The 26218-nt window shown below is 44.4% G+C and overlaps 1 protein-coding gene and 1 long non-coding RNA gene across 2 annotated transcripts in view; both read left to right on the top strand.

Moving 5' to 3' along the window:
- LOC126106904 (uncharacterized) overlaps positions 1 to 17563 on the top strand; it is a 196931-nt gene extending 179368 nt beyond the window's left edge. Inside the window, exon 4 of the long non-coding RNA XR_007523417.1 lies at positions 17478 to 17563. This is a non-coding gene — a long non-coding RNA (uncharacterized LOC126106904). The remainder of the gene's footprint in view (positions 1 to 17477) is intronic.
- LOC126106901 (alpha-actinin, sarcomeric) overlaps positions 1 to 26218 on the top strand; it is a 533945-nt gene that overhangs the window by 323535 nt on the left and 184192 nt on the right. The gene's annotated exons all lie outside the window — the stretch shown is intronic.

The raw sequence follows: 26218 nt of genomic DNA, 5'->3' as shown, positions 1-26218 counted from the left end.
ACAATTAGTTAGTAATTAGTTCACATTTCAATAGCAGATGTCCTGACGTCTTGACTGACTCTTCTATGGCACTCACGGATTTTATTACAGTACGTACTGTAGGAAACTTGCCTTTTGGCACGAAAGGAGTGTAAAAAATTGAGTATCGACAAGCGATTAATGCTGAAGAACTGGGTCACGGAACCAGCTTGAGTAAAGACCCAAGTACAATAGTATGACGAAGGTTGGTATGATATACAGGGTAAACCCGAACACGACCGACAAAATATGTGAGAACTTTCATGGATATTTTCTGAGTCTCCTCTTGTTCGTCGGAGGATGATAGTATCCATTTCATTTCTTACCGCCATTTATCGTTCTATCTTTATTGTGTTGAAAAAACGTACACAATACTGCATTTGTAAACGGGAAACACTGTGCTTGTCTTGTTTGGAAACAACAGTGGTTTCTTTTACTTTGTCGCCCTTAAACTTGCTTTCAGTACTGCTCGGCTCTACCCCGTGTTAGTTGTACGTTAACAGTGGTACAGTGCAGTACGGACAGGTCTACTGATAAAAAATCCTCCATGGATTCACTGAACGCAGTGGCAACACGGCACGACGACGCTGTGTTGAACTCGATACGCCTGTGTTATTCCTAGTTAGCATGTAATGATGCGTCGGACAAGCACGGATCCAAGCGACTGTAAAGTAAAATGTTTCCCCTGTACGGGAATATATATAATGGATGTAAGAGCACAAGTTAGACTAAAGCGATTTAGGGGAAACTATACAAAACCTAAATTTGGGTGGCCGAACGGGGATCTGAAGCGCAGTCTTCCAGAATAAGAAGCTCTTACCGTACTATAGCTACATATGTAATACGGAGTGTGTAATGTTATGTGAGCCTCACTGCCCTTTTCTTAATTAATTTGTGCCTAATTTTATTCTGAGAAGCTCAGTAATGTACGTAAATACCAAGTGAAGCGCAGCTGAGCAGCAAGAAACTCTTTAGCGCACAATCCCGGCAACGATAGTAGTTGTGAATCTTTGAGTATGGACTCTAGGAAAAAAAAGACAATTTATTTATTAAAAAAAGACTGTTAATCTGTACCTTGTGGAAAGAGGGTGTGTTTCTAGGCCGTCGCTCAGAACGTTTTGTTACATTTAATGAAAATTACTACTTCAGTGATGAAACCGATTAAAGTAGGTGTAAGTGTTGCAAACATTTATGTATACAAATTTTCTGGATGTAAGTAATAGAAATATCTTGTTTTTGGAAAATGAGGTGAACTTCATTGTCGTCGCCGGCTATCAATCGACAGAATTGTAAGTGTAGGAAGGAAAGGAAATGCCTTCTCTATAGTTTTCATTCAACACGTAACAACCTCTCATAATTTCTTAATTGCAGTAATTGGATTATGTTCTTGTATAATAGTATGGTGCTGAACTCCACTGACCAATTTCGATGTAGCAGGACGTGTAATTTGAAGGTAGTTTGTGTGCCAAGCAATCTCCTTTTCTCACGTAAAGGATATTGCTGTTAGATCTTATTTACTTACAACAGTGGTCCCTTAGGTATGAAAAACTACCAGAGCTTGGACTCAAAGCTATCCGCAATACGACCAAGTAACTAACAGAATCGTATTTTAAACCGTAAAGAACAATAACTTCCTCCAAATTGTAATACGTCACCAACTGGTGCAAAATGTGATCATTCAAAGAGGCAGCAACCAAAATTCAGGTACCAGTTACGACTTAAAGTAAAGTCTCAATCAAAAATCAATCTCTCTATCTCCAAACACATATATAAATATTCATATTATCATTAAGATAAGTCATTTTATGAGTGGACAAAAGACAACTGGCCCGGAAGTAGTTCATGCTCATAAAGATAGGCAACCCAAAAGCAAACGGGACAGATGATACAAGGCAGGTTCCCTATCTTAAGGGGGCAACTGTCGGAAAAAAACTCGAAATTTTTTATTACGGAATTTGAATTTATGTACATTGAAGAATAATTCCTCAAAATATTGTGCGCGAACTCCAAAAAGTAGCGTTTGAAGCCGAGCGTGGACGGTGAACTGGACAGTTATAAACAGAAGACGCCAATGCCGCAAGTCGTTATCAACGCCATCGCCCCTATTTATACCAATTCGAGTATACCTGATTTGCGAGAGTGGTGTTTGGACGGTTTTACTCACAGTGCGAACCAACGTTTCAGTAGTTTCATTTGGAGATACGCAGCTGTCAACATTGCTTGAAATTTGCCGTAAGTCTATTCAGTGTAGGCCATATTGCATTAATGCACATGGCAAATGCCTTCAAATCAAAATGAACGACGAATTGAACCGATTCTGCAAAAATAGAGACGCCACCGGCTATGCTCTCAGCGACGAAAAGGTGTTTGATGACGAAAATTAGGACCTATCAGGCCAAAGTAGCAGAAAGCGGCCATCCGCTAGCCGGGTCTATTGTTATTAGGGACCAGACATCGATGATATCCCGTAAGTTTCAAGCTTTGTTCCCATTTTTATGTTATAAATACTTGCCAAATTTTAAACCGCGTTTTTCTCAAAACCATGTTTCTCGGCATGGTTGTCGTCGCCGACGCTACAATTTTCATCCGTTTGTAACGCTTTATGGTCTCCCTTGAAGCAAATCGAATTCCCTTTAATTCATCGTAATCGATTTTCTTATGTCGATATTTAGTATTTCCTTCGGCCAAGAAATGACCATTTTTTTCAAGTATCTATAATTTCGCTTTTTTTTTTTTTAATCCCTACGATGTACTAAAATTACATCTACATTTATACTCCGCAAGCCACCCAACGGTGTGTGGCAGAAGGCACTTTACGTGCCACTGTCATTACCTGCCTTTCTTATTCCAGTCGCGTATGGTTCGCGGGAAGAACCACTTCCGGAAAGCCTCCGTGCCCGCTCAAATCTCTCTGATTTTACATTCGTGATCTCCTCGGGAGGTATAAGTAGGGGGAAGCAATATATTCGATACCTCATCCAGAAACGCACCCTCTCGAATCTTGGACAGCAAGCTACACCGCGATGCAGAGCGCCTCTCTTGCAGAGTCTGCCACTCGAGTTTGGTATAGGTCGAACGAGTGTTCCGTAAGCCACCTCCTTGGTTGGTGCTCTACACTTTCTAAGGGCTCTCCCAATGAATCTCGACCTGGCACCCGCCTTACCAACAGTTAATTTTATATGATCATTCCACTTCAAATCGTTCCGTACGCATACTCCCAGATAATTTACAGAAGTAACTGCTACCAGTTTGTTCCGCTATCATATAATCATACAATAAAGGATCCTTCTTTCTATGTATTCGCAATACATTACATTTGTCTATGTTAAGGGTCAGTTGCCAGTCCCTGCACCCGCGCTGCAGATCTTCCTGCATTTCGCTGCAATTTTCTAATGCTGCAACTTCTCTGTAAACTACAGCATCATCCGCGAAGAGCCGCATGGAACTTCCGACACTATCTGCTAGGTCATTTATATGTATTGTGAAAAGCAATGGTCCCACAACACTCCCCTGTGGCACGCCAGAGGTTACTTCGTCTGTAGACGTCTGTCCATTGAGAACAACATGCTGTGTTCTGTTTGCTAAAAACTCTTCAATCCAGCCACACAGCTGGTCTGGTGTTCCGTAGGCTCTTACCTTATCAGGCGACAGTGCGGAACTGTATCGAACGCCTTCCGGAAGACCTCTGTAAGGATCAGGTTGATATGTTAATTTCATATAAATATTTATGTCAATTTCATATAACCACAGCCGGAGCTACAGCGACAACGTCGACCTATTTTCAGCGCCGCCTCGGGAAAATCCCAGTTACACAGTGGAAAATCCCAATTACACAGTGAAGATATTAATATTTTTCGACAGAAAAAAAACCAATAATGGTGGTTACAATGTATGTTTCATTCACTGCAGCAAAACCCATTTGTCCACTTCAGTACGGAGAAAAAAAGTCTTGAATTTGAGCATTATTTTCGTCCGTCGCACTGTCGTTCTCCCTTAAGATGTATGAATTATTCTTGGCTAATTTTCTTTTTTTTCCACTCTGCATAAGCACAGTTCACGACCCGTACATAGAGATTGACATGTCGCGAGTCGTCCCTGGATAGTGAGTAGGTAGAGGAATTGGCCGCGGGAGGCAAAGGACACAGTGCCGGCCTGGGGAACGGTTTTAATCTGCCAGGAAGTTTGAAAGCAGCGGACACTCCGCCGAAGAGTGTAAATTCTGTCCGGATGGATGGTAGCTATGAGCGAGGAAGCCAGTGCTCGGGTGGAAAGTGAAAACGAAACCGCCCACTGGCACGCGTGTAGCGCCAGAAGCTGCGGCCCTTGCCGTGGGTGGAGCCGCCTGACCCAGAAATAGAAGCATAAGGGAAGAGTAAAAAAGAAGGGAAGAGAGAGCGGGGCTGATGAACCGGCCGGAGGCCGAAAATAGATTAGCGGGCAGGCCGAGCGAACAGACGGCGGGCGTCTGGGAGCTCGCTCTCTCCCCCTCCCTCCCCCCCCCCCCCTCCTCCCACAGCAGCAGGTATTTCAAATCGAGTTATGTATCAGTGCAACTGATAGCAGTAAAGCTCGGCTGCTGACGTGAAATCCCGGATACGGGACAGGCCCGGCGTTATGTGTGCCGTGGAGCGGTGTCCTGGAGACACACATCTGTGCGGCCCGGCCGTTCCGTCTCATTAGTTGCGGGCTGCAAACCGTGCAGAGTTCTGCGCCACTTCCGTACTTCGTCTCTGGCGCGTAGCTACCTGCTTCGTCTAGTACTGCCTTCTGCTGCAGTCAAGGCCCGGGGTAGTTCTTCCTGTAGTCTGTAGTCCAACGCTAGCCACCCCAGTCTACTGAGCGCTGATCTCTCCATCTCAGCGTAACTACTGCAGCTTACACCCATTTCAAATTGCTTACTGTGTTACAGCATTATTCCTCCTGTACAACACCCCCCCCCCCCCCGCCACACACACACACACACACACACACACACACACACACACACACACACACACACACACACGATTTGCACTGTCAACCAAACCCTTATATTAGCCAGATTTTTCGCTCCGTACGCATATTCCTCGATATTCTATGGATATGACTGCTACCAGTCATCGTTATTCATTCGTGTAAACACACACTAATGAGTCCGCCTGCCTATTTATTCGCAACGCGCCACGTTACATTTGTTTATGGTTTGAATCGCTGCCAGTCCCTCTACTAAACGTCGATTCTCTGGATGTCTTCTTCCATTTCGCTACAATTTCCTACCGTAGCAACTCCTATGTACACAACAGTATCGTCCGCGAAAAGCTTCATGCAAATTCCGGAAGTTATCAACTAGGCCATTTATACACTGCTGGCCATTAAAATGACTAAACCACGAAGATGACATGCTACAGGCGCGAAATTTAACCGACAAGAAGAAGATGCTGTGATATGCAAATGATTAGCTTTTCAAAGCATTCACACAACGTTGGCGCCGGTGGCGACACCTACAACTCGCTGACACGAGGAACGTTTCCAACCGATTTCTCATACACAAACAGCAGTTGACCGGCGTGAAAAGTTGTTGCGATGCCTCGTGTAAGGAGGAGAAATGCGTACCATCACGTTTCCGACTTTGATAAAGGACGGGTTGTAGCCTATCGCTATTGCGGTTTATCGTATCGCGACATTGCTGCTCGCGTTGGTCGAGATCCAATGACTGTTAGCAGCATGTGGAATCGCTGGGTTCAGGAGGGTAATACGGGCCGTGCTGTATCCCAACGGCCTCGTATCACTAGCAGTCGAGATGACAGGCATCTTATCCGCATGGCTGTAACGGATCGTGCAGCCACGTCTCGATCCCTGAGTCAACAGATGGGGACGTTTGCAATACTACAACCATCTGCACGAACAGTTCGACGACGATTACAGCAGCATGGGTTATCAGCTCGGAGACCGTGGCTGCGGTTACCCATGAAGCTACATCACAGACAGGAGCGCCTCCGATGGTGTACTCGATGACGAACCTGGGTGCACGAATGGCAAAACGTCATTTTTCGGATGAATCCAGGTTCTGTTTACAGCATCATGATGGTCGCGTCCGTATTTGGCGACATCGCGGTGAACGCACATTGGAAGCGTGTATTCGTCATCGCCATACTGGCGTATCACCCGGAGTGATGGTATGGCGTGCCATTGCTTACACGTCTCGGTCACCTCTTGTTCGCATTGACTGCACTTTGAACAGTGGACGTTACATTTCAGATGTGTTACGACCCGTGGCTCTACCCTTCATTCGATCCCTGCGAAACCCTACATTTCAGCAGGATAATACACGACCGCATGTTGCAAGTCTTGTACGGGCCTTTCTGGATACAAAAAATGTTCGACTGCTGCCCTGGCCAGCACATTCTCCAGATCTCTCACCAATTGAAAACGTCTGGTCAATGGCGACCGAGCAACTGGATCATCACAATCCGCCAGTCACTACTCTTGATGAGCTGTGGTATCGTGTTGAAGCTGCGTTGGCAGCTGTACCTGTACACGCCATCCAAGCTCTTTTTGACTCAATGCCCAGGCGTATAAAAGCCGTTATTACGGCCAGAGGTGGTTGTTCTGGGTACTGAATTCTCAGGATCTATGCACCCTAATTGCGTGAAAATGTAATCACATGTCAGTTCTAGTATAATATATTTGCCCAATGAATATCCGTTGATCATCTGCATTTCTTCTTGCTGTATCAATTTTAATGGCCAGTGGTGTAGAATCTGTGGAGCCACCCCGATCGAGCTTTTCGCTTCATGGAACTGCAAGCGGAAACGTAACGCAACTGGCTTCGGCGCTAGAGTCGGTATGGCTCTACATCCCTGTCGGTACCTTCCAGAAACTCCATGTCTCGCAGATAAAGGTCGTTATTCAGGCTTCTGATGGGTGGTCTCTTTAATGCGACTGGGCAGTGTACTAATACTGGATGTGCCTTTTCGAGAAAGGCTTTTCTCACTAATACACAACATCTGCTGTTTTGTACTTTGTGCGGGGAGGCTGTCGTCGTGCAGGAGGCGTGGGTTGCCCGCTGTCAGCGACCGTGGCATGTGGAGGCGGCTGCCACCCGCATTGTATGCATATCGCCAGCCGGCCCTCGCCATGAGGGCGGCGCTCCTTTTTGGTGTGGCGGTAGCGAACACTCAATATCCCTGCTGACCGTGGTATCGCAACTACACTGTGCACAGCATACTGACTTTCGAAAAAATAGCTACAACTGTTAGGGTGGGCTCGAATCAGTCCAGTCTCTGTACGTCCATCTTTTCAAAGATGGTTGCATCCTGTTTGATACAGGATGCAAGTTAAACACTTTCCAGCTGTCTAGTTTACAAACTTATTTTATTTGGCTACCAGTTTCGCCAATTTACTACACCATCTTCAGGTCCCTCACCGACATGTAGGAAGATTCCTGCTCGGTTCTGATCAAAAGCCAGCCGCGGTGGTCTAGCGGTTCAGGCGCTCAGTCCGGAACCGCGCGACTACTACGGTCGCAGGTTCGAATCCTGCCTCGGGCATGGATGTGTGTGGTGTCCTTAGGTTAGTTAGGTTTAAGTAGTTCTAAGTTCTAGGGGACTGATGACAGATGTTAAGTGCCATAGTGCTCAGAGCCATTTGAACCATTTTTGAACCATCTGATCAAAACGGGGGCCGGCAATACTGGTATTAGTAGATTTCTGCTTGCTATAGCGATACCTTCAACCATCATCTGCCGACTAGATTTCCGCTTGCTATAGCAGACTGTTAGTCGGCAGGTGATGGTTGAAGGTATCGCTATAGCAAGCAGAAATCTACTAATACCAGTATTGCTGGCCCCTGTTTTGATCAGAACCGAGTTGAAATCTTCCTACACGTCGGTCAGGGGCCTGAAGATAGCGCAGTAAATCGGTAAAGCTGGTAGCCAAATAAAATAAGTTTGGAAACATGACGGCTGAAAGGTTGACATCTCGAATCAGTCCAGTCTCAGGGGAAGTGCAGAACACAGCACCACCACCTACTAGCTACTTAATTTACGAGCTGTATTCAGAAAGTAACGGGAATTTTCTTTTTTAAAGGAATATTCTTTACCCGTCTACATTATCTCCATCAAAGTAACCCCCATTAGATGTTACACACTTAGACCATCGCCTTTTTCTAATTTCCCGAAACACTTCTGGAGCTCGCTCTTTGGGATAGCTTTTAGCTCTCTGTGACGTCTTTAATAAAAAATAATGGTAATATTTTAAATGGTGCTAAATGAGCAATAAAAAATTAACACTTATTTGAATTGTATGCTTCAGCTTTGAATTTCTCTTAAGAATCATCTCCATTTACGACACGAGAGATTAGCAATCTGGATGCTTGCATGCGGGGATTAAGATACGTAACGTCATAAACAGACAATCCCCCTCTCGCAGTATCAGCGGTCGCTTAATATGTAGATATCACAGACTCCAAAACATAAAACAGGTTTAATTGAACAATGAGCAAAAACAGGATTAATCTATTTACTTTTCTTATTACAGTAATTAGACGAATTATGGGGAAGAAATATGGTTTATACTAGGGCCAGTAAAGTGTTTCGGAGAGCAGCAGTGTAACCACATTCAGTCCATCAGAGAGCGTTCAACGAAATTATCAGTACTGGCGATATGCCGCTGGGCAACAAAATGATGCTGTTAACTACCAGTTACAGTCGACATGAGATGTCATTCCGCTTGTCCTGAAACTGTTTGAACATGAAACCGTCTGTAACAATCTACCCCATATCGAGCAGGTCGATTCTCCAACCACAGAGGAACTGAAATCCTTTCAGCATATTTTGACTGCGTGTCAGGCAACGTGCTAATGTACAGGGTATGTCAAAAACATTCGATCTCTTTCACAAGACTATATTTCCTTCATGAATGAAGATCAAAACTGGGAGCAAATTCAACATAGATATAGGACTGCAAAACTCATCCAAAGAACCATTTGATTTTTCAAGAGTATGTCTTTTACACGTACTCACGTACATTCGTGGCCTAATTTTTAAAGACACGTCAGGATCAGAATTTTCATTTATCTTTCACAAATGTTCAATGTTCCCTCCACCGGACGCACCTGTACACAATTAAACAATTTGATGTGTTAGTCAAACATAGTGTATTGACATGTTTGAGGCAAACTTTGGCAACCGGTTTGACAAACAAGCTTGATTGTCAACGCATGCCTTTGTCAAACAATGGCCAGTTGCTTGCCGAATTGTTACTATCGCTTTGAGACCTGACGCCTGGAGACGATTTCGAAGATTTAAAAAGATTGTGTTCTTTATTGCACCTCTTACATTACAACTCGTATATTACCCACTAGTGTCGTTCTGTATGCACCTCGTACTTCACCCACTACTGTCAAAGTACTTCCCGACACGATATGCGCAGCGTGACAGCTGCTTCAAAAGTGAGGTTAAATTTGACAAACTGCTCACTTCCTTGACAAATATGCATATTGAAAACAGCAGATTTCATAAACAAGTTTAGTTCTTTATAGGGGCTTAATTCAAGCGGTCGCCTCTGGAGTTACTGCTTTGTATTTCCGTTGCTATGCGGCGTGGCTAATCACGCATCGTTGTCTGAAGGGGAGCCACGTAGACGGTAGCCTTCACAAACCTCCACAAAAAAGAAAGTCGCATGCCGATGGTGCAATGCGAGATCCGTACGCCTCTTAAGACTGATCCGTGGTTGAGGCAGCTCGCTTCAAAGGTCCTCCATCCAGTTGGTTAATCAAGTTCATTTTATCGCAATTGTGCGGAAAGCCGTAAGCAACGTCGCTGGCTGCGACAAGGATAACCTTGCAACCACATTAATCGACAACTTTTCAGCTGACACCAAGGTGAACTTCTGGTATAGGTAAGTACCTTTAAATTCACCCTAAGTTTGTGTCTTCATCCATGTTGACGATACAGTCTTGTGAAATGGGATGAATTTTTTTTTTTTGAAGCATCCTGTACAAAAATGCGAAGTGTCTTATGATGAATAAAAATGATATATTTTTTAAATTTGATTTTTCGCGTTTTCATTCGATTGCAAACAATCCTGCCGGAGGAACATCCGCACTGAGCATTGTAGCAGAGATTGGAAGTGCCGGCCGAGGTGGCCGAGCGGTTCTAGGCTCTACAGTCTGGAACCGCGCGACCGCTACGGTCGCAGGTTCGAATCCTGCCTCGGGCATGGATGTGTGTGATGTCCGTAGGTTAGTTAGGTTTAAGTAGTTCTAAGTTCTAGGGGACTGATGACCTCAGAAGTTGAGTCCTATAGTGCTCAGAGCCAGAGATTGGAAGTACCGCTTTAGTTGTAAGGTTTTTTAGTTTTCAAATCTTAGACCACGACCGCCTTCGGGCTCTTACATGCCCATCATCATGTGTGATAATTTTGTGCTGCGACCCCGACCGCCGCAATGGAGGGTATAGGATCGCGTTGTACCAGCAGTGAGCCCAGAGCATACACCTGATGATGGACATGGGGTGGTGTAAGCATTGAAGAATTAAAAAAACCTTACAACTGAAGCGGTTTTTTCAATCTCTACTTCATTACATTAGTAATTGAAACTAAAATACTACTTTTATGAAAAATGATGTAGTATCTGTTAATTATTACATCAGTTTGGTAATAGGAAAAAAGTTGCTTCTAACCAGAGTCGAACTAGAAACTTTTGAAGTAGCCGCCATGCAACTGTGTACGAAAGGTTTTGTTATGAAGTTTGAATCATTATTCTCAACAGCGCACATAAGTTTTGCAAAGCATTTTTTTTCCGCATGTTTGAGAGAAGTGTAAGGTACTGCCTTCGGGAATATATGTCCATGTACTAGCCTTGAAATCCTATAACTCTTAAGATAATGAAAGAGCTTCAGTCTGAAAGATCCGCTAGTAGGTCTGCTAACATTGTCCATTCGGCTTTTGCTTTATTGACGAGATGCTATTATGAATAAGAAGTGCTTCGCAGCCGCCTGCAGGGCGTGTAGAAGCCTGCGCCAGGGACCGGGGCCCAGCGCGGTGTAGGCGTGGTCTTTTGCCCTGGCGAGATCCTATTTATACCGCAGCCAGCCCGGCAAGGTACTTTTTTTTTTAAAGAAAACCGTTCCTAACGCGTGGCCGACCCATCCCTGGTGCCGACAGGGTGCCACACTTCTCATCTGCCAACATTTAATGTCTTTGTTTATAGAAATGTGCCAAGCTAAAAATTACTTATCTGGGGTTTATCGATCTTGGCAATCATGAACGGACCTCGTAATGTGCCGTAGTGTCTGCGCCCAAGTGTGTGTGTGTGTGTGTGTGTGTGTGTGTGTGTGTGAATTCCTAAGGGATCAAACTGCTGAGGTCATCGGTCCCTAGACTTACACAGTACTTAAACTTAACGTATGCTAAGAACATCATAAACACCCAATCCAGAGAGAGGACTTGAACCCCCGGCGGAAGGGGCCGCGCAATCCGTGACATGGCGCCTGCAACCGCGCGGTTCTGCGTCCATGAGCTGTTTTTGTGCAATTATATTTAACTTCCAGGTCTAGTGAACACCCCCCCCTCTTTCACGTCTCTCTAATACACGAACCTAATATCCTGTGCCGGCCGTGGTGGCCGAGCGGTTCTAGGCGCTTCAGCCCGAAACCGCGCTGCTTCTACGGTCACAGGTTCGTATCCTGCGTCGGGCATGGATGTGTGTGATGTCCTTAGGTTAGTTAGGTTTAAGTAGTTCTAAGTTCTAGGGGACTGATGACCTCAGATGTTAAGTCCCATAGTGCTCAGAGCCATTTGAACCTAATATCCTGTAAAACGTGTCAAGACTCCCGTAGGTGCTCAAACAATTGGTCAAACTTAGTATTTGTCAAATTATTTGGCAGTGTGCGGCTACGTGTGACATGTCTGTCAAACAGGGACTGGCGTGTTTGAGACATTTTGACTGACGGGAGGTTTGAAAAACTAGTTTAACCGTTTACGCATACCTTTGTCAATTGCCAGTTGCTTGCCGGAGTATTATCTATAACTTACAGATATCTGGCAGCTGGAGTAAGTAGCTTTCGAAGATTTAAAGTTTTTATATCTTACGTTGCATCCCCTAGTGTCAAAATCCACTCCAAGAAATGAAAAACGAGGCACTACGAAGAAATTATCCGAATGGGACGGAAACTGGTAGATGTGATGTGCATTTACAGACAAACAAATGATTACAATTTCAGAAAAACTGGATGTCGTATTGAAAAGAAAGAGCTCCACGAATTGAGCAAATCAATAAAACGTGCGTCCACCTCTGGCCCTTATACAAGCAGTTATTCGCCTTGACTTTGATTGGCAGACTTGTTGGATGTCTTCCTGAGGGATACGGTGCCAAATTCTATCCAACTGGCGCGTTAGACCATCAAACTCCCGAGCAAGTTGCAGGGCCTGGCCGTAATGTTCCACACATTCTTAAGTGGGGAGAGATCTGGTGATCTTTGTGGCCGAGCTCGGCGAGCTCGGGCGAGTATTATCTTGCTGAAGTGTATGTCCAGGATGGCTTGCCATGAAGGGCAACAAAACAGGCCGTTGAACATCGTCGAAGTAACATTACGCTGTGAGAGTGTCGCGGATGACAACCTAAGGGGTCCCGCTATGAAATGAAATTTAAATGTCGTGTGACTGGGGCCTCCCGCCAGGTAGACGGTTCGCCGGGTGCAATTCTTTCTCTTTGACGCCAGTTCGGCGACTTGCACGTCGATGGTGATGAAATGATGATGATAAGGACAACACAACACACAGTCCCTGAGTGGAGAAAATCTCCGACCCGGCCGGGAATCGAACCCGGGCCCTTGGGATTGACATTCCTTCGCTCTGACTACTCAGCTACCGGGGGCGGACGAAATGAAATGGAAATGGTACCCCAGACCATCACTCCTGAATGTTTGGTGACAGTCAGGTTGGTATCCCACAGCTGTGAGGAGTGTCTCCAGACACGCCTTTGCTGGTCATCGGGGCCTGGAATCTGATTGACTGGCCTAGAAATGTCTTCAGTGATGAGTCCCGCTTCGAACTGAAGGGACCTTAAAACTGCCTGTAACATTGATCACGCCGGCCGCGGTGGTCTAGCGGTTCTAGGCGCTCAGTCTGGAACCGCGGGACTGCTACGGTCGCAGGTTCGAATCCTGCCTCGGGCATGGATGTGTGTGATGTCCTTAGGGTTGGTTAGGTTTAAGTAGTTCTAAGTTCTAGGGGACTGATGACCACAGATGTTAAGTCCCATAGTGCTCAGAGCCATTGATCACGACTTTCATTCGGCGAGGAAGAGAGTCCACAGGTTTCTTCAGGGATTCCGTATCCCGTAGAGCTATCAAATTGGGGTAATGTTGACTGCTACGTTTCATACACTGTTGCAAATAGTCTCTCACGTTCTATGGGATTAAGAACAAGTGATTCAGTCGGCCATTCGAGGTTAGATATGGTATCTGAGTGTTCGTCAAACCAGGAACGTGTGCGTGAAGTCCTCTGGAAGTGGCTGTTGTTATCTTGTAAGACGGAAAAGTCCACAACATACACAAAAATGCAGAATAAATGGCAAGTCTTTATCACCAGTAGTTCTGAAATAATCTGAATGAGTGGACCAAGTCATGGTACGAGAAATACCACCAAAACATCACAGCCTGAACTATTCCCTCCACAGACTGCGGGTCAAACGCATCCTTGCGCGTCTGTGCTACACGCCAGTCAGGTTATATGCAGTTTGTTTTGTTTGCCCCCTCTGAAGACGTGCAGCTTTGCGTCCCATGTGCCACTATGGTCAATGACCTTTTCCGAGGTGTTAGACGCCGAATGTCTTACATGCAGTTTCCTTCAGAAATGGACCTAGAAACCGACTGTCATCGAAAAGACGTGACACTCGTATCCAGTTCTTGTCGATTATAACCTTTCAACGACCACAGATCTTCCACCGTGTTAACTGCAGATAGTGGTATATCTTGGACAGTAGACGTCGGTTTACCAATTCGGACATCTTCATTCATGCTGAGATGATGGGTGCTTTCAAACATGATATATTCCTTCTATCATTGTCATGTATTCACGTCAACCCATGTAGCTGCGCTGATTCCATACAACCGACTGGCACACAACCACTTCATTGCCATGACCGTCTGGTTCCAGTTCTGCACCATAAACAATACTTAAAAAGTGACCAGCGTTCTCTTTCAAGGAGGGTGACTGAAGTTATTTTCCTGCGAGCTTGCGTCCTTCATGACGTCGACCACCCATCGTTTTCTGGAACTTCCAAGTGGACGTGTTCCGTTGGGTCTATCCACCAGTCTTCAGGCATACGAGTTACATTTCCCGCTCACCGAAGTCTGCCTTTATTTTCTGGACAATGTTTAGATGCTACATAAACTATCACAGTTCTCGAATCTTTCTTTTTCTCCATCCACCCGCATCTCGCACTCAGCCAAAGACATTATCATGATGTTTTTGTTTAAACAGTAAAAGGTTTCTAATTATCTGCCTTTGTGGTACTGATCTAGAAGGCAAGAATACGCAGGTATGTTTTTCTTTTGTGTGTTTATGAACCCATTGTCCGAACTAAGAAGTTTATATTATCGCATGGTAGTTTTTTAATGTTATCCGGCTATGTATTACACTTCATGATGTGTTAATAGGGACACATATGCAGTGGTGTACTTTCTTGAAGGTAACTCAAAGATATGAGAATGGACTTTCGAAATGTATTTATAATTTTTTATGCCACTTTGGTACATGAGCAGAGCTAGTTCAGACTTATGCTACCTTTCAACAAATTGCTAAGTAGTTTACAACACAAATTTCATTAACGATAACTTATATTAAGTACTGTGACAAAATGTCCATGATTCTCATCTTAAGAAACTAGTTTCTAAATGAGGGAAATAATCACACAAATACTATGAAACCTAAACTGCTCGATTGTATTTTAATGCCAACTTGGAACAACAATTCTGCGAGCAGCTTACGAATTTTTATTTCCCTCTTTTAAAATTTATAAACTTATTCTAGAGAAGTTTTTGTTTCGATTCAACCGTCTCTACAAGTAGCCAACACGATTCCTCTCTGCGTCTAGGGCAGTCCAAGTATTACTGGTTCGATCTCCCCACAGTCGCGATTTGCTGATGATATGACGTGAATTCTGCGGTGATGCTGTCGGTAGCAGCCATGGTTGAAATAAACAGTTCATATGAATGAATGCTATAACTGAAGCATGCAGAATGAGGTGACCACATTCTCCACCTCGAATAACGTTTGACTAGTGAAGATGCTTGTAATCACATCACATGGAGGAGTAACGGCTAGACTTTCATAAAACAAAGACCACTTAAATTGGCCAAAATCATTTGCTGCAAGTAGATATTCCATTTACTCATGGAACAGCGTCCCCTTAGGAGAGTGAAATTATGCTTCTTGTAATATCATAAACCATTCCTTCAAAAAAATGGTTCAAATGGCTCTGAGCACTATGGGACTCAACTGCTGAGGTCATTAGTCCCCTAGAACTTAGAACTACTTAAACCTAACTAACCTAAGGACATCACACACATCCATGCCGGAGGCAGGATTCGAACATGCGACCGTAGCGGTCTTGCGGTTCCAGACTGCAGTGCCTTTAACCGCACGGCCACTTCGGCCGGCTCCATTCCTTCATTTATTCCTTTATTTATTGTACTTGGTTCAAATGGTTCAAATGTCTGTGAGCACCATGGGTGTTAGCTTCTGAGGTCATCAGTCCCCTACTTAAACCTAACTAACCTAAGGACATTACACACACCCATGCCCGAGGCAGGATTCGAACCTGCGACCGTAGCGGTCGCGCGGTTCCAGACTGTAGCGCCTAGAACCGCTCGGCTACCCCGGGCGGCATTTATTGTACTTTCCTGTTTAATCTCAGTATGTTGATGTTTGTCTGTAGTCTTCTTGACTGCACGCTAGTTTGTTTTGCCTGGATACCATTTTGAATGTTTACTGTCAGTTTCAACAGGCGTTAAACCGGTAATGCGATCGTTATTTGTCAAAGGCAACATTAATATTAGTAAACTTCGCCATTTGTGGTCGGCGCAGCTTACAAGGATTATCGCGCCGCCAAACTCATAAAAAAACGCGGAAGACACACGTGCGGACTAAAAATGAAAATATCTCCTCGTCTAACACGTGACTGGACCTGCCAGAGCGCTCAGGCAGCATGTGTGGAAGCGCAACCGGCGAAGCCTGCGGCACCAGTGTCAGGCACCGGAAGAGCGCTTCTGAGGTTTCCACCAGGCAGCAAAGAGTACGGTCATAGCATTTACAAAAAGACTTCATTTCCGTCACACCGCCTGCATTACGGCGCAACACAACAAATTTTCACTCGCGAATGTAGCTAAGTTTCTGTTTCTACTTACCTCCAATGTAAACGTACAGACAGAATTGTTACCGAGCGAGGTTGCGCAGTGGTTACACATTGGACTCGCATTCGGGAGGACGACGGTTCAATCCTGCGTCCGGCCATCATGATTTAGGTTTTCCGTGATTTCCCTAAATCGCTCCAGGCAAATGCCGGGATGGTTCGTTTAAAAGGGCACAGCCGACTTCATTCCCCGTCCTTCCCTAACCTGATGAGACCGATGACCTCGCTGTCTGGTCTCCTTCCCCAAAGAACCCGACCCCAACCCAACAGAATTGTTGAGAAGGGAATCAAGCAAAACTGCAGTTAAAGTAATACCCTATTGGCGGGGTTGTCTGTACGAGTTGTTTATAAAAAGTCACGCATTCCTGTTGGATGTCGTATTGGTGCAAACTAGAAGAAACTTTCTTCTACCTCCTGTAGAAATATCTGACACGTCTTTCTTAAATACTTTGTATTCAAAACGCCTTATTGGTAGAAAATTTTAATCAGTTAGTATATAATGTTTGTCTGAAGATACGACGTTATCGCGACGAATACTGTGTGCAGGCGGCAAACAGAGCACTCCGCTCTCCGTGGCTGTAGAAAATAGGTTTAAAGTCTGTATATCCAAGAAAAATGCATAAAATCTGGAATCTACGGATGGGCTACATCGCTGTAGTTACTGGATGCTTGTCACTGGTGGGAGGACGGATAATGAGTTGCCAGGACTTTGTGGGAGCAAGCAAGAGAAGAGCAGATAGGGCGAGGGGAGGGCGTGGGTAGAGAGAGAGAGAGAGAGAGAGAGAGAGAGAGAGAGAGAGAGAGAGAGACGGGGGGGGGGGGGGGGGGTTCGCTCCAGTTTCGATGCTGACAGTAGCAGCCGGAAGATCGGAATGCTGATCACATGACCGTCCAGCAGTACCGTCCATTAACGCGCTAGTGTGGCTCCGTAAACATGTCAGAAAGCTGGAGAATGCCCGGATTTATTTTAGTTTAGTATCGCAAAAGTGCGCCTGAATGACAGTATTCTGAGATATGTAGGCAGCACTTATAACTGAATTAACGCCTTTTTTGTTCTGTTTCAGGTGAGTGGGTGCTGTTAGGAGGCAAAAATCATTTCTCACAGCGGACCACATCGCCACACCAGACAATGAGCGACTGGTAGCAAGGTAAGCATGTGCCAGGGTGGAAGGGACTAAGAGACATTTTCCAACGAGAAGCGAGTAAAACAGTTGAAATTTCATGACGCAGTAATTACGTCTCTCATGTGTGATTAAAGAAGTGACACAATTGTGGCGTTGCTGCCGGAACAGTTGCGACTGAGATCAAAAGGGCTGAAACTCCACTCGAAAAAAAAATACATCTTTAATTGTGGGCAGTTTGGAAGTGTTTTTCGGGATACTGGACAAGATCAGTATATTTAATGTTCACAAAAGGTCTCAATTACCAACAGACTGTGGTTTTAGGAACATTGACACCATTCAAAAAAATAATGTATTGTTCTCATCCCGATTTAGGCTAGTAAGAAGAATCTTTTGCAATGATAGGCTTCATATCTGTACAAATATTGAACTACTCTACCGGTTTTTTCTTTGGTACTGGTAATCAAATCACTATCTGACGTGACGTTAACGTAAACACTTGTGGCCGCATTCTGTCTGTGGTCTAGTGATTTGGTATGTCACCTTTCCATCATATAAGATGTAATTACTTTGTATGTAATTCATAAGCCAGAAAAATCACGAAATTTGTGTTTCATTTTAGGCCAAAAGTGCCAATTTTGTACTAAAAAGTTCTTTCTGACGCCAAGTCCCGAATATAGTACGGTGAAATAAGTCATTCGTTCAAAAAGAGTGACTGGTTGCAGTTTCCTCTTCAGTGCTATTTACTTGCATATTGTTTCAAAACACTTCCGACTCAGTACCACCTACACAAAAGAATTAAAGAAAATGGCTCTCATTGCTAAAGAATAGTGGACTTGGCATATTGCTTCGCAAATGTTTTCCGGCATTGAAATGTCTCCTTAGTTTTTGACAAGCTTCATCAAAGTCGGTGAATTCAGTGGCAGTGCATGCATCCTCGCGATCCGCTCTCGAGGTCTGTCCGCGACGCCTGACATGTTCTGATAGCAGTTTCCGCAATATGTGGACCTGGTCAGTACATTAGTCGATAATTCCTGTGGACGGAGAAATAAGTCATTCATTCAAAAAGAGTGCCTGGTTGCAGTTTCCCATGTTAATACTAAACGTCGTACGTTTCTCTACAGCATTGTGTAATGGACAGTAGTGGAAACGCTTAAAGGATTGGCGTAAGTTCATTTAGTTGCTGATTTATTACTCTGGGATATAAGCTTTTAAGCTTTTATTTTTTAATGATTTCTGTTATCTTTGGGAAAAATCTGCGTCGTGTATACTCGAATTGCCTTTACAATCAGGTTTAAGACCTCTTATGGTTTTCTCCGCTTATTTACGGAAAGTTTGCTCCGGTCCACAGACGTGCAAGTAATTCATTGCTTGAAGTCTGGCACTAAAAAACCGTGGGTTGAAGAGCCGCGCAAGGAAACAGTTATTGCCTTTAAAAAAACCTGAAAAATAATGGTTGTTTTTGTAACATTATCTCATGTAATAAATAATGGAGCAGTGCATTACGTTTCAATTTGTGAATTACCTTGCCTTTGCGTATGTAGCGTGATTGCGTTGGGCCTCCTAGTTGGAAGAGGACTTCACTGGTGTGTGTGTGTGTGTGTGTGTGTGTGTGTGTGTGTGTGTGTGTGTGTGTGGTTAAGTTCCATAAGATTTAACACACATTTTTGAAACCATGCCACTCAGGGGCATACCGACAATCTTTCTTTCCATGAACAATACGAGACTGGATTAGAAGGGAGAACCGATACGGGTACTCAAAATACCCTGAGCCACACACCGCCAGGTGGCTTGCGGAGTATGGATGTAGATGTAGATACAGGTCATACCGCGTACTTTATAATAGGTGGGTGGAAGTCAACGGTAAACCACATTCACTAGAACCTTGCCTGGGGGCGGTCTGTGGGATTCTTGCAGCTGCTCCCGATCCTCATTTACTGAGTGTGGGACCACCTTGAACTTTGGGGTAGTACCAGTAATAACAGCACATTTCTCATTAGTTTTAAATCTTGGATGGGAGGCTCGAAAAGAACATGGAGTATGGCTGTGGAACGCAGGAATTGTATTAGATTGTAGGCTGGTGAGGACCAGCGGCAATATGGCGCGCTGGAGCTGGGATAGGGAACAGTCCGATTGTATCAGCGAGAGTCGCTCACGACGTGAAACTGGAGCGGCCGCGCTGGAAGAACGTGACGGCCGTCGGTTGTGTCCAGCGCCCGGCTGGAGCCTCCAGCGGGCCGCGGGAACCAGCCCTGGATGACCCCTGAACCCAACCCACTCTCTGACGACTGGCCTGGTTCGCCTCTCTCCGTGTCTCTTGCAGACGAGGTGGCTGGCACCGCGGCAGCGTAAACCAACGTGTGTGACTAAGTTATTGTGAAGGTTCCGATTAATACGCCAGCCACCTAATCAGAAAGTGTTTTCGCCGTCCGTGCGCAATAGAGTTGTGTTTTGCAGTCAGTTCCACAAGGAAGTTTACGCCGTTATCTGTGTGAAATAAAAGACACTATTATAAATATATGTTTACATTGCTAATTGCACAATTACCTAATAGTTAATCCAATCGCTGCCATTATCGATATTAGCTTGGCACCTTCTTGCCATGCTTTCCACGAGATTTTCTGCATATTGTCTCGGTTACGATCTCCATATAGTCCTGATTTTGTATGGCAGCTGCTTCAGAGTATATATTGGCTTTCCTTGAAGCTTCATCGCCGGCCGAGGTGACCGAGCGGTTCTAGGCGCTTCAGTCTGGAACCGCGCGACAGCTACGGTCGCAGGCTCGAATCCTGCCTCGGGCATGGATGTGTGTGATGTCCTTAGGTTAGTTAGGTTTAAGTAGTTCTAAGTTCTAGGGGACTGATGACCTTAGAAGTTAAGTCCCATAGTGCTCAGAGCCATTTGAACCATTTGAAGCTTTTTCTTAATATAGGACCAAAGATTTGCGATCGGATTTGCATCCGGAGACATTGCAGACCAAGTCCATCGTGGGGACCCAATTGTCTTGTTTCCACGCCGTACAGAAACGGCTGCGATGTTTCGGATCATTATCCTCTCGAAGCACTCTGCTTGCTCCGTTCGAACCAAATAGCTTCTTAGCAGACCTCAGAAGACATTTTTGGTAAATGTTGCACCTTTTTTTCAGCGTTTAAATTGGCTGAAAATAAGTGCAAATAGCCAAAATCGCTTTTAGAGAAACGTCCCCAAACATGCAGTTTTACCGGGTGTTTGACAGTCCGTTGAAGCAACTTTTTACGCTTCGTACTTCAGGCTTTTGAAAGAGGAGACAGGTCCAAAAAGATGATTTACAAGGAACAATGCTTCGTGATGATTCAGATATGGTGCTCTCATTTTAAAATGCAACCTACAAAACAAAACATTCAATTCTCGCGCTGTTTATCTATACACTGTGCAAAAGCGCATTGATTACAGTTTTCAGACCACTACTAGAGATGTCGCTGCGGATGTTACTTTTAATTTTATGGCGTACACTTATGTAACTGACTGTACATAAATGAAGACGTAATGTTCCTGGGAACGGTGAACAGTTTAACTATGATGAAAAAAGACATCGTCTGGGCCATTTTCGATGTTCTATTTGGATCACAGGTTTAGACCCGTAATAGAGATTTACAGCAATTCTCACTCTTAAAAATGAGAAATAGTTCCTGCCATGACGCATTTCAACCTTGTACGCTTTTACCACGCAAGCTGTATGCGGGAGGTTGCGTTTGAAGGGCTACGTCGTATGAACGACGACGCTGAATTCTCGCCAATTGCTCTTAATTCTTCCCTAGGTAATTAGGTGTTGTCTTGCTTACCTCATATCTTCTAAAGCAGTCTCAATGTTCTCATTGAGATTCTTCTCCGTAGACCGCAGCTCCTCACACACGATGAAGACAGTGAATTTTGGGGTGGCTTTCAGCGCTACTACTACAATGATACTGTAAAGTCTGCAGACATGGGATGCCGCCTCATTTAGTAATTCGAACCAAAGTGAGGAAAATGCGTCTTCGCAGTCAGTCTGAAGTCATTAATCGCAGTAACTGTAGAGGAATCTCATTATAAGCCTTACAGTACCATAAATTCACAAAACAGTCCACTGTATATGTTTGCATGTTTCTTCAGTTCAAATCATGGCATTATTCAAAATACAACATTTAAGTTACTTTATTAAGTGAAATGTAGCACTCGTTTTCACAATCTGGGTGCCAGTTCTAGATTGGGTACATATGTCTCCCGTGACTAAGTGAAACTTTGTAACTCACGGATAATTGCGCGAAATAATCATTCTTTGTGCATACAGGGTGCCTGCGTGAAGGTTAGTCGTAGACTTCGTCCTGAGCTGCCCTAATTAATCCCCACCGGCCTGTGCAGGGCGCACTTTCGCGTGTGGACGATGTCTGTACGACTTGGCAGCACCTTACCGAACCGCTCGCGAAACCTATCCATATCTCCGTCGTTGCGCTTCCTTCATCGACCCAATAACGTATCACTAAGCAGACCTCCAAAAAAAAAAAAACAACATATTTCTGCCACTGTTCTTCACCAAACACGCAAAAGAGAAGTATGGAACTATCAACCCACATACTTCATTCGCGTCCCAGAGCAATCGCGTGGTTGTTGGTACGAGGCAATACGGTGCAGTTCATGCGTGCGAAGCTGTTGCCATATCAATGATCAGGATCAGGAAGTTCAAGTTTTACCATCTGTAGTGGACTGACAAGACAGCCAGTCCACAGTGACGGGTAACCGAAAGGCACGCGTTTAATTCACGCAGGCTTGCTTAGGTCTGAAACAGGATGCTATAAAGAAAAGTACGTAGCTGCTGGAATACTTAACTTTAATCCATCATTTGTATACAGCATTCTTGATGATACAAGTGAGACTCTCTCTAGAAATGTTTAATGGCGCCTTGCTAGTTCGTAGCCATGGACTTAGCTGAAGGCTATTCTAACTGTCTCTCGGCAAATGAAAGGCATCGTCAGTATAGTCGCTAGCAAGTGGTCCGTACAACTGGGGGGAGTGCTAGTACGTCTCTCTAGACCTGCCGTGTGGTGGCGCTCGGTCTGCGATCACTGACAGTGGCGACACGCGGGTCCGACATGTACTAATGGACCGCGGCCGATTTAAAGCTACCACCTAGCAAGTGTGGTGTCTGGCGGTGACACCACACCATCTTACACTGTTACATGCTTTTACTTCAGGCTTCCTAGCCATCCGTACACGAATTCGACCAAAATGGCACCAGTGCAAGGAAAAAAAAAGTTTTGTGAGTAGGACTAGGAGCAGGCGGAGGCTGAGGAAAGAGCATCAGGTTTTAACGTCCCATCGACATCGAGCACATTAAGGACGGAGCACATGCTCAAATCGGCAGTGCTCTTTGAAAGGAACCATCCCAGCATTTGCGCAGAGCGATTTGGGGAAAAAACGGAAAGACTAAATCTGGATGCCCGGATGCGGATTTGAAGCGACGTCCCCCCGAATGCGAGTGTAGTGCGCACCCTTGTTCGGTTTTGGGACTGTAGCGTGGTAAGCAGGTAACAGTGCTCGTTATTTGCTCTTCTACGGCAGGTTGCTGCGGCAGGAAATTTTACGGTTGAAATCGTAGTTTCATCTAGGAACGGCATTGTGTTTGGCTGGCAGTAATTACGCGTGGGAGCAATGAGGACGGTCTACGTCACACGCAGAGTAATAGCTTGCAACCCGAGCCAGGCGAGCGAGCTCCGGATAAGAAACCCACTGTTCCACTTGCCGGGCGCCACGATTTATGCCGACTTGCTTGTAGTGGGCAACGAGCAATGTCGGCAGCTGGCAGCAGAGCGCTGGGTCCTGTAGCCCTCGACTCGTTTATGGCTTCCAGATTCCCTTAAGAACAAGCGCCATCTATGGGATGATGACTGCAGTCGCCTGCTGATACGCGAGACCAAATCAATAAAGACAGCGCCGCTGTGAGGCGAAGAAACAGTGTTTCCTTAAAAAGAATGTGTTATGGCATTTACTAGCTATGCAGGAGTAGAGCAAGCATAAAGAAAGACGTACGGCATCCACGCAGCGCTGTGCCCCAGAAGTATGCTTTCAAGAACTCCTTTCTTCCATTCGATATCTAGACTTATTTTACTGATGACAGCTTTTTTTTTAATCCTGTGCCACCGTACTTCCTACATTCTTTTTATTCCGACCATGAAGTCTTACTTCCTGGTCAGCAAGCACCTGATTTCCGCTACTGCGTCGTTCCCAATTCGCATCGTTCACACTGGTGGGTATTCGTTTGCGAGTAATCGATAAAAATGAATTTTAGAATTTCTTGTAATACGCTAGAGCCGTGAATGTAGCAGTATTTTCAAAATAGCGCCGTAGCGTAGAGCTGAATTTACATGCTGGTATCCTGAAGGTTGTGTGTTTGATTACTGCCGGGCGCTTTTTTTTTTTTTTTAATACAAATGTATCGAAACAAATGCAGCTATGATTTTTATTCAATTAATTAGTTTAAACGTAATTTCTTTTCATTTCTGATGCTTCGCTGCATCGTTATAATCTCCGTGTTAACTATATTTATTTGCTCTTTATTTTTCTTCTTTTCATTGTGTTTTTCGTTTGGAATCTCTGTCCATGTGACTTAATTATTTTCCTCCTTTTCAATATTTTATATTTTCGTCCATGTTATTTCGGTTATTTATTTTGCTTCAATTTATTTTGCTTCAGTTTATTTACAAAACCTACATTTGTTTAAATCTTCGCCTGTGTTATTTTGTTCATGGTGGCAAAATATTCGTTTTAGATGTTTACATAACGATTACTATCCAAAAACGTACATCTTGTAAGGAAAAATAAATTTTGACGTTATTGAGCAGCCAATAAATATTGTTTCGTCCTTTGTTTTTCAACTGATACATCAGTATGTGTAAAAGTTTAACTATTACGGTAAATAAAAATAATCAATAACATGGACAAGGATTACAAATGATAAAAGGAGAAAAGAGCGAATAAAAAAGTTAATACAACGATTAAAATGACGCCCAAAGGATTTAGAAACAGAAAAATTTTTAAGCCTATTAATAGAGTAAAAATGATTGCAGTCGTTTCGTGATACATAATTTCCCGCCAGGACTCGAAGCCTGAACCTTCAGCATATCTCTCAAATAACTTACTCACTAGGCTACACTGCCATTTTAAAAATGGAGCTATTTCCAATGATCTACTGAAGCATAAGAAAATCTGAAATTCTTTTTTTATCATGTACTCGCAAACGAGGATCCACTTTGGTGAAATACTGCAGGGTATGATACCTGGGACCCTAAATTTCAAAAATTGGATCCTGTCCTTCGGGACCTCCCCTTTCTAGGTTAAGGATAAGAAAAGTGTGTTGTCCATTCATTTGAAGACACCATAAATGCCTTCCTCACATGATAACGGTACACAAAATGCTGCCCCCCCCCACATAATTTTATGTAGTTTTCAGGGTACAAAAAGTTACATGGCTCCTTCTGACGAGCAACTGTGCGGTTTCGTGAAAGATAGGGAACAGTACGGAAGCAATCTTAAGGTGGAAGCAGAGTTTCGTTAGATGCTGTGTGCGGCTCCTGTAGACTTCGTGTAGAAAAAGAAATTGAGTTATAATTACTCTAAATTTTTAACACGCTTGTAGAACGGAACAGTTGCTTTGGACTTAGATTGATCAGAACTTCTGTATTATTTTTGTAATGTCCTGTCGTTAGAAAGCAGGAGTACAACTTTTGGTACGACACTTGAACCAGCCATACGGTAAGGTATGCCTGGTCATTAGGAGACGTTAATGGGAGGCAGAGGTAAAGAACAGTGAACCCTGCTGGCTGGGCGTCAGCGACCGCTCCTGTAGATTAGGCAGCCATCAGCGCTATCTCTGCGAGTGGCGCCGAGCCGGTCTGTCTCATGTCAACACAACCTCTGCTCACCTTCCGGTCAGCACCACTGCTCGCTTCGTCGCGCTCACAACCAGTGATGGAAACGTGCGCTTAGTAATTGCTGACTGGGGCGGGATATAGTTTTTATTATTACTTCGCTGGGCCGTCTAGGACCACGTTCAGCCTTGTTATATTTGCCAGTGAACTTTGTGGGTGGACTTGCTTTCGCTCCTCCATCCAGGGAACACCGCGTCTTCTTTTTAGTTGCTTGTCTCCGTGTAGCCTGTTCGTCACCTCCTTCTTGCGGAAGCGATCACTGTTACAGGGGTCATCGGGTTTGATTTGTAGGAGTTGAAGGTCGTCCTTTGTATTTCTATACCAGACTATTGTAGCTCTGGGGTTTAAATTTAAAAAAAAAGGGAGATCTTGGTGGTCAACCTGTACCCGTCCATCCATTTCAGGTGATCGTAAAATGGTACAGGTCTTTTGTGGATTATGTCTGTAATTTTCTCCATTTTTGTCGTAGACCTTGTTGAATATACTTTTCGTCGATGCCGGTTTTGTAATTGGATACCATTAGCCCTAATGATTCTGCACTCTCTTTTACCCTCATTTTCGAAGGGGTTTTTATTTCAGTTTAAAGATAGTGTTTTTTTCAAGTTCACGTAATCACTCCTTAAGGGCTTTCTTTCTTTAAATATCTGTAAACCTGTTTCTTCGATGGTTCCCATTTTACTATTTTTTATTGTTAATTGAAGAGGTCGACGAAAGACAGTACGAACCCTAAATTTATTAGTGATG

The sequence above is a fragment of the Schistocerca cancellata genome, chromosome 10, assembly GCF_023864275.1.
Source record: "Schistocerca cancellata isolate TAMUIC-IGC-003103 chromosome 10, iqSchCanc2.1, whole genome shotgun sequence".
Lineage (NCBI taxonomy): Eukaryota > Metazoa > Arthropoda > Insecta > Orthoptera > Acrididae > Schistocerca > Schistocerca cancellata.
Note: the sequence above shows the minus strand (reverse complement) of the source record. Positions and strands in the feature narration are given on the sequence as shown.